At 44.7% G+C, this 7,460-nt stretch overlaps 1 protein-coding gene across 2 annotated transcripts in view; it reads left to right on the top strand.

The window, feature by feature from the left end:
* The first annotated feature begins 3,987 nt into the window (after window positions 1-3,987).
* LIFR (LIF receptor subunit alpha) overlaps window positions 3,988-7,460 on the top strand; it is an 85,874-nt gene continuing 82,401 nt past the window's right edge. The window contains exon 1 of one of the 2 annotated variants that reach the window (XM_086677534.1): window positions 3,988-4,006. The gene's annotated coding sequence lies outside the window, so the exon portion shown is untranslated. Of the gene's footprint in view, window positions 4,007-4,534; window positions 4,846-7,460 lie in introns of those variants that run through there. The other variant, XM_086677527.1, reaches the window with a different exon arrangement.

Below are 7,460 nucleotides of genomic sequence, written 5' to 3'. Positions count from 1 at the left end.
TATTCTCTCCACCACCCAACGAGGTAGGTACGTTTAATAACCCCTTGTTATAAAGAAGGAAACTGGGAAAACCAAGGTTTTGATATTACGTCCTTGGATTGCCTTCAAAGGACAGTCTAAAAAAAATAATAACCCTGTGGGCGTCTTGCTACTTACTTTCAACAATAGCAATTTCAAAGCTATTCACCAGGAAAAAAAAATATATTAGCTCTGCTTGCCACCAAAAGATGGCCAAAAATTATGTTGTGTAGTGTCCTTCTTAACTTAGGTCTTTTGAAAAGTTTATTTATTTATTTTGAGAGAGACAGAGACAGTGTGAGTGGGGGAGAGGCAGAGAGAGAGGGAAGGAGAGAGAATCTCAAGCAGGCTCCACGTTGCCAGCACAGATCCTGATGCCCAACGTGGGGCTGGAACTCATGAACTGTGAGATCGTGACCTGATCTCGATCGTGACTTGATCGAAATCAAGTCGGACATGTAACTGACTGAGCCACCCAGGCACCTCTCTTAACTTTCGAGTATCCCTTATATAAAGACTCTTAAATTCCTCTCAGAACTTGGGCCAGGAGAGACTTTCTCCTAAATAAACTGTGTGATTCCTTCTACTTGACAATGGGAGTTATGAAAATCTTCATTTCCCCTATTTCACTTGGCTATGAGGAAGCTTGGAGCTAAGTTTTGTGCTCAAATGCTATTTGTCTCAGCCAGAGTTTTTTTGACTTGTCCTTTTTAATATTTGTCTTTCACTGTAAACCACCTTAAGTCTCTTTGGAAGAAGGCACAGTATAAATAAACAAAAGACAAACAAAATGTAATCCTGTTGGGGTTATGCTAGGGATATAATAATTTACCGAAATAGTTTCCATAACACCCCTGAAATCTTTTTATCTGAGAGGGAATATTCTACACGGTATCCTGGGCAGATACTATCTTTCATGGTGTTTATCGCATTTTTCATGCCCCTCAAATAGCATTCCAGACCACTTTGGGTAAGGAACATGACATCTAGAGAAAATTAGCTGATTGCTCTCATATGTCTTCTTGTTACAGGGATCTAATTAAAGTTTTGAATCTTGTCCAAAACTGTGCTCTAAAATAACCCAATTTAAATCTACATTTATCAGTCAGGCTTAAAACAAAGAACAGTTTCGCTCACCCCACCTATTCACTGGTTAATCACTACACTTAATTTGTAGATTTTTATTCAGTTCCAAAACTTCTTTCAGAAACAAAGCCAGTTCTCATCCCCTCGATTGATAAACACTATGCATGTTAGATCACACATCCCAAGAGGCCAGCTTAAGGGCCAAGATGGAAGTAATTTAATAACAAAACCTTATCTTCTCAAGGTTGCTTCTTCTGTGGGTGATCGACCCTTTCAGAGAACAAAGCCTTTCATTTCCAGAACTTACATTATAGGTATGAGTACGATTTTTGTTTCACTTAGAGATTATTTTATATTTTAAGCATTTCAAATGAAATCTTGTTTATAAAAAAAAAAAAGAAAGAAAAAAGAAACATAAAACAGAAAAGCAGGGAGAACGGCCAAGAATTTGAAAGAAGAATGCAAATCTTGGGCACAAAATAACTAAGAAGCTAAATTCTGCTGTCCAGCAGGAAGTTAAAGTTTAACAATTCGCTGCTTCATTCCATTTTATTTTAGCTTATAATATAACCTACCCTTTTACTTCCAATTACGTGATCTTTTCTATTTCATTCTTGCTGTTTAACGAGCATTTAATGGGAACTATGTGTCAGGCTCTTCATATTATAAGACCTAAGCATCAAAAGAAACAAATTCTTGTTCTGATATTTCTTTTGCAACAGCTCATGAAATTGTAAAAAAAGTAAATACTCGATAAAACAATATTTACAAATTGACTAGCCTGTGACACTTGAGTGAAATCCATGGCCCTTGAAATTAAGCTGAGATTCCCAGGAGAATCCACAATGGTTAGTACACTTTTTACACAATAGTTCAGAAAAATTTACTCCTATCAGCACAGATGACAGGACCATATCAAGTACTGCAAACTGAATTATGGCCTCGTCATAATCGGGATATTACCAACGTATTTTTAAAGCCACTTCTTTGTATGGAAATATAAAATCCGTGATTTCTTGGGAGAAGTGTGAACACCCCCCCCTCTTCAAACCAGACCTGGGTATGTGGTGAGCATGATGGTGGCCTTTAGGAGCTACCGCAAGTTCCTAAGTTTCCTGACCTATGAATTGGGTAGAGGGCATACATCAGAGGCAGTTTTCTGTGGAGCTAACTAAAGCTAAGCTTCAAGGCATCTTTTCCAGGCCCCCCTTCATGGCCCTGGAAGGAGTCCTAGCAATAATATTCACGCGGTTGTGTGTTTTTGTACAGTTGGCAAAAGTAAGCTCTTTTAACCACAATCAGCTGGGATTGAGGTCCTTTTGCACGTGGATTTTCCCTCCGTCACTTTCCCTTGTGTTGGGTGTTGCTAGAGCAGTATGAGTAGGCTGCATTTGGTTTTTACTTTAAAAGGACTATCCCAATTGCATAAAGTTCAGGCCTCACAAAAAAACTGCATCAATGCCTAGGTCCAGTAACAATACCTATATTACAGGTGCATCATGATGCTTAAATGAGTAATGGACAGATCCGGGTACATGGTATATACCCAATGGATGCTAGGCTAGGCATTATCCCCCCAAATGTTTTCTTCTCTCTCTCTCTCCCTTTATCTTTCTTTGTTCCTTTCTATCTGGAAAACAAAGTTCCAGAAGTTAGCATTTTATGTGCTTAAAACTGCAAATATTTTTCATGAAAAGGAACTTTTCAATCCTAGGTAACAGGATCACATGATTTTGGGGGCCCTAGGCACTTTTGCCTCTGTTGAATCCCCTCCTCCATTAAAAAATAATAAATAAAAATTAAAAAATATACTTTAACATTGTATTAGTGTAATGACAAATATTTTAATGTATATTAAAACACTCTCTTAGACCTTAAAGTTAACTTTTTTCCTTCTGATTTGAAATGAGACCATTGACGTGGGCCCCTAAAGCTATTATGGGCCCTAGGCACTGTGCCTAATGGAAAAGCCAGTTATAGGCTTCTCCAATATAAATAATAACTTTCTCTAACCATCATGGACTCAAGAATGGGGGTAAGCAAAAGGCAATGTTGTATATCTTAAACCGAGCTTCAGGTACACAGAGAAGAACCATGTTTTCCAAACAAGATCTTAAGGACAATAGGAAGCATTTAGTTTTGGTGTTGCAAATATGCACGTGGAAAAAAAAAAAAATACTCACATGGATGGAGTTGGCTCTTAGGAACTAGCAGGGACTGTGAAGCAGGGACTGTCTTACTGTGAAACACATTTTTTGTCTCTGAAGCTTACTTTTCAATTAACATTCTTGCAGGTGTTTGGTTGCCTGTTTTAGTCACATTATCAATAGTGAAACGTTCTTTCAGAAAATAAGCTTCATTTTTGCCAGTTTAGAATTTCACCCAAAGGTCTCTAGAAAACACATTGGTTTTGGTGCTGGTGCATCAAATAAATCACAAATGAAACAAACAAGCTGGCTTCCTATCAAAGGTGTGTCTGCAGAGCCCTGTGACTCTGCGTGCCAGGGGCTCTATCTGGCACATTTCTTAACTTTGCAAAATTAATCGTGCCAAAGAGAACATCATCAAACGCGTCCGGCATAGAGTGTAAACATCTTCAAACCATGATTCTGCGCCATCAAGCGCTCTCCAGCTAATTTCATTTGGTGCATTACTCTGGAAGAAAATCGAGGCCAAGTGAAACTGCGGAAATGGGAACAATGCAAGGAGGAAAAAATCTCACCCCATTAAGGGATCCGTTTCTTCTTTGCACAAATAAACCCACCACGCCTTGGAGGCAAGACTAGATGGCTCCAGGATATTATCAGAACGCCCCGCGGGCCCTCTCGGACTGAGGGAGCCCTGCACTACAGAGGAGGAAGGTGGCTGGAGCCGCAGGGCCCCAGCTCTGGGCGCCTTTTAGGTAACTCCTATAATCTAAGCAATCGCTCCTCCTCCCCTCCCCCCCGCCACCCTCGCGGAGGCACAGAAGCCGGTTTTCGTGTGTTTTCACACGGGAGGCTAAAGCACGGCCCCACATTTTCCAGTCCTCAACGCAACGTTAGCAAGGCGCACTGATAGCGTTTCGGGAGCCACTCTCCTTCCCGCAGGGCCGCCGCACGCTCGGCCGGCCTTCTGTGGGGATTTGCACGGCCCCGTCCGCTTCGCTCTCCCTGGCTCCTCCATGACCTTCCGAGATTGGCCTCGGGACAGGACTCTCCGCGGAAGCACCACCCTCGGCGCTCCGACCCCGCGCGCGGCCGCGCTCCTGCGACTCCCAGAGGCGGCCCCTCGGGCGAGGGCTGGACGCGCGCGGCCGGGCCAGGGGGCGGGGACGGCGGGGGCGCGCGGGCGGTTTCCGGCGGGGGCGCGCGGGGCGCGGGCGGCGGGGCGGGGCGGGACTGGGGGCGGGGCCGGGACAGCAGCGCCCCCCGCCGAGCGGCGTGCAGGCACCGCCCCCGCGCGCCGCAGTCCGGGCTGAAGCGTCTCGGCCGTGGCCGTGGCCGTTAGCGTTGCCTCCTGGAGCCTCTGGCGGCGGCGGCGACTCCCAGGGCTCGCGGAGGGCAGCCGGCCGCCCCCAGCTCGTGGCCGCCTCGAGCAGCCCGGCGCTGGGACTGGGGAGGCGAGGCGGCGGCGGCGGGTTGTGCCCGGCCCCCCTCCTCCTCGCCTCCGGTCCCCGGGCGACTGCGGACTCCGGGCAGCCCCCGGGCGGCGGCCGAGCGGACGGCGGGGGATGGCGAGATAGCGGCGCGGGAGCGGCCCGTGAGTGCCGGAGGCGGGTGGGCGCGGCGCGGGGCGTGGGGAAGCGCGAGCCACGGAGCCCGGTGCCCGGTGCCGTGGGCGCGTCGCCGCGAGCGCCTGGCGGCTCGGGCGGGGTGGGGGGCAGCGCTCCGGCCGCCTCCGGTCTGGGGGCGTCCGCGAGGACTGACACCGGGGTGGGGGGAGTGCTGCGGGTCGTGCTGCTCTCCGCGCGCCCTGGGGCCACCCCGCGTCCGGGAGGGCGCCCACTCCCTGGCCGCGAAATTCTGCCCCACGTAGGGCAGTAAGTTCTGAGACCAGAGGCTACCTGGGGGATGGGAAGGAGCTTTAATTTTTATTTTCCTTTGGAGATGTAACCAGCCGGGTGATTGCGTGACCCCGTGCCTCGACTCTTCATTAAACAGTTCTTTCTCTCTTCCTCCCTGATTTATGAGTGTATTTAATTTACCTGTACTTTTTATGTGCTTCTGTCCGAAGGCGCTAACCTCGATAAAGCCAAAGTTGAAGTGTTAGCGATCAAAGTGAGGCTTCTTGCACGATGCCACTTTTGATGTGTTGTCTGAAAGGAAGGACCTGGAGTCTTGAGTTCTGACCCCTACAGAAAACTCTGCACGTCAGGTGGTTGTGCATTAACTTCAGGGCTTGAATAATGGGATTCTGGTGCCCACCTTCGGCTACCAAAAAACAAACTCAGCAGCATATGAGGTCTTTACTCTCCGTTGGGTATCTTTGTGTTCCTTCTTGTATGAGTGTGTTTAATGCAGTCAAATATTGATAGAACGGGTGTGCATTTTTTTGAGTGACATTTGTGTGAAAATGAATTCTTTGCATTTGTTTTTATGTGTCCTTTTAACTTACATTTTTCAACAAAAAGGTTTCAGTTTAAGGTTTGCCTTCCCATTGTTCGTTTTCAGTTTCAGATTTCTCTTTAATTAAAAAAAGTTTTGGTTGGAGTAAAAGTCATGTGACCTAGTAGTATCATTTAGTCAGGGGTCCACAAATGAATCCTAAATTAAAGCCCATTCCCATCCGCTGCAATTGAAAAATTAAAGCGTTTGTATACTGAAAATGATGGTTGCCCCTCCCCCTAAAATTATTTTGCTGCAGATCTGAAATCATATTTCACCAAAATCGGAGGGTTCCTTGTCTAAACAAGCCTGGCAGAGGAAAGGAAACCTAAGTGTAGTAGTTAGTGTGTTCTCAAAAACTGGGGACTCTCCCCTCGTTTTTGACATTGACGTCCTGTTTTATTGCCAGGTGGAAACTGTGTTAATTTGGAGACTTCATTAGGTAGTTACAAGCTCAATTTAAATACGAGGTATGTTTTCAAGGTGAACCTAGGCAGCTCTTTCCCTTCCAAGAATTGAACTGAGGCTTATTTGCTTTGTAATAGGTGAGATCACAAGCGAGCCTCTCTTAATTAGTGGAGACTTGGATTCTCTTCTGGGAATTAAGGATCAGGAACTCTGCTGTCGAATGGAACAACTTTTGTGATTTTTGAAAGCCTGTACTCTTAATGGGTCTTCTTGAATAATATGTTGGTAACCGTATACGCTATTTTGATATTGAAATGTATTAATTTGTGGGACGGGCAGTTTGTGCACACTGGAGGAGATCAAATAGATATGAAGAGCTCTGGAGTGGAAAGTCCATCTTTCTCCCTTCTCTGCAGCAAGTACCCTGTTCTCCCCAGGAATCAGGGTTCCTAGTTCCTTACATATATCTTTCCAGATATACCTTATGCTAGTATAAACGTTTTGTATGTTTCTTTTTATTTGTCTTTCCGCAAACGAGGTCACTTTGTATATGCTGTTCTGCACCAGCTCCCCGCCCTTCCCTTAGAGTACTAAATCTTGGCAGTCTATCAGTACTTAAGAGAGCTGGCTCATTCTCTGGGAGCCGCTGAGAGTACTCCAATAAGGATGAACCATAATATATTTAACCTCTTTTTTTTTTTTTTAATTGAGGTATGTGTAGGTTGTTTCTAACATTTTGTTATAAAATTATTGTAAAACTTGTGTTTTTAAAGTTTTTGAGTGGGTTTCACTTATTCCCAAAGGCAGTAGTAACATACGTCTCTGTAGCACATTCCAGGAAATAAATGCCCCTTCTCTCCAATATACACTTTTTGCTTTTGTATAATTTCACAGTGACCCATAAAGATCTTTGGTGTCTTTGTGATGAAGCCTGAGCCATGATGGCCAGTAAACTAAGGTCATATACCTTGATGAACACCTTACCTCTTTGTTTCGAGAAAAGAAAGAAAAGAACAGATACAAATTTTTAAGAATAATCTGTAGGAAAAACTCATAAGAGATTAAATATTTTTGAACATGGAGAAAAGGCCTGTACCTTTGATTAAGTTGAAGATGAAGGCAGTTTTTGTTTCTTGAGACTTGTTTACCATTAGGCACTGAAATACCTGCCTTCTGTAGATTATCACCAGTATCTCATACTTTCATGCTGTTATAATATGGTTATAATTTGTACAGTTTGGGAGGTTAGAAGTAACTCTTAAGGGGAGGTATGCTTTTGGAAAATATTTGGCTCTTTAAAAATTGACATCTCAGTGCTTTTAAAACGAATCGTAGAAACAGTACTAATCCTAGAAATTGAGC

Source organism: Puma concolor, chromosome A1 (genome assembly GCF_028749965.1).
Source record: "Puma concolor isolate L17-30 chromosome A1, mPumCon1.1.hap2, whole genome shotgun sequence".
NCBI lineage: Eukaryota > Metazoa > Chordata > Mammalia > Carnivora > Felidae > Puma > Puma concolor.
This window is presented reverse-complemented; position numbering and strand designations above follow the sequence as displayed.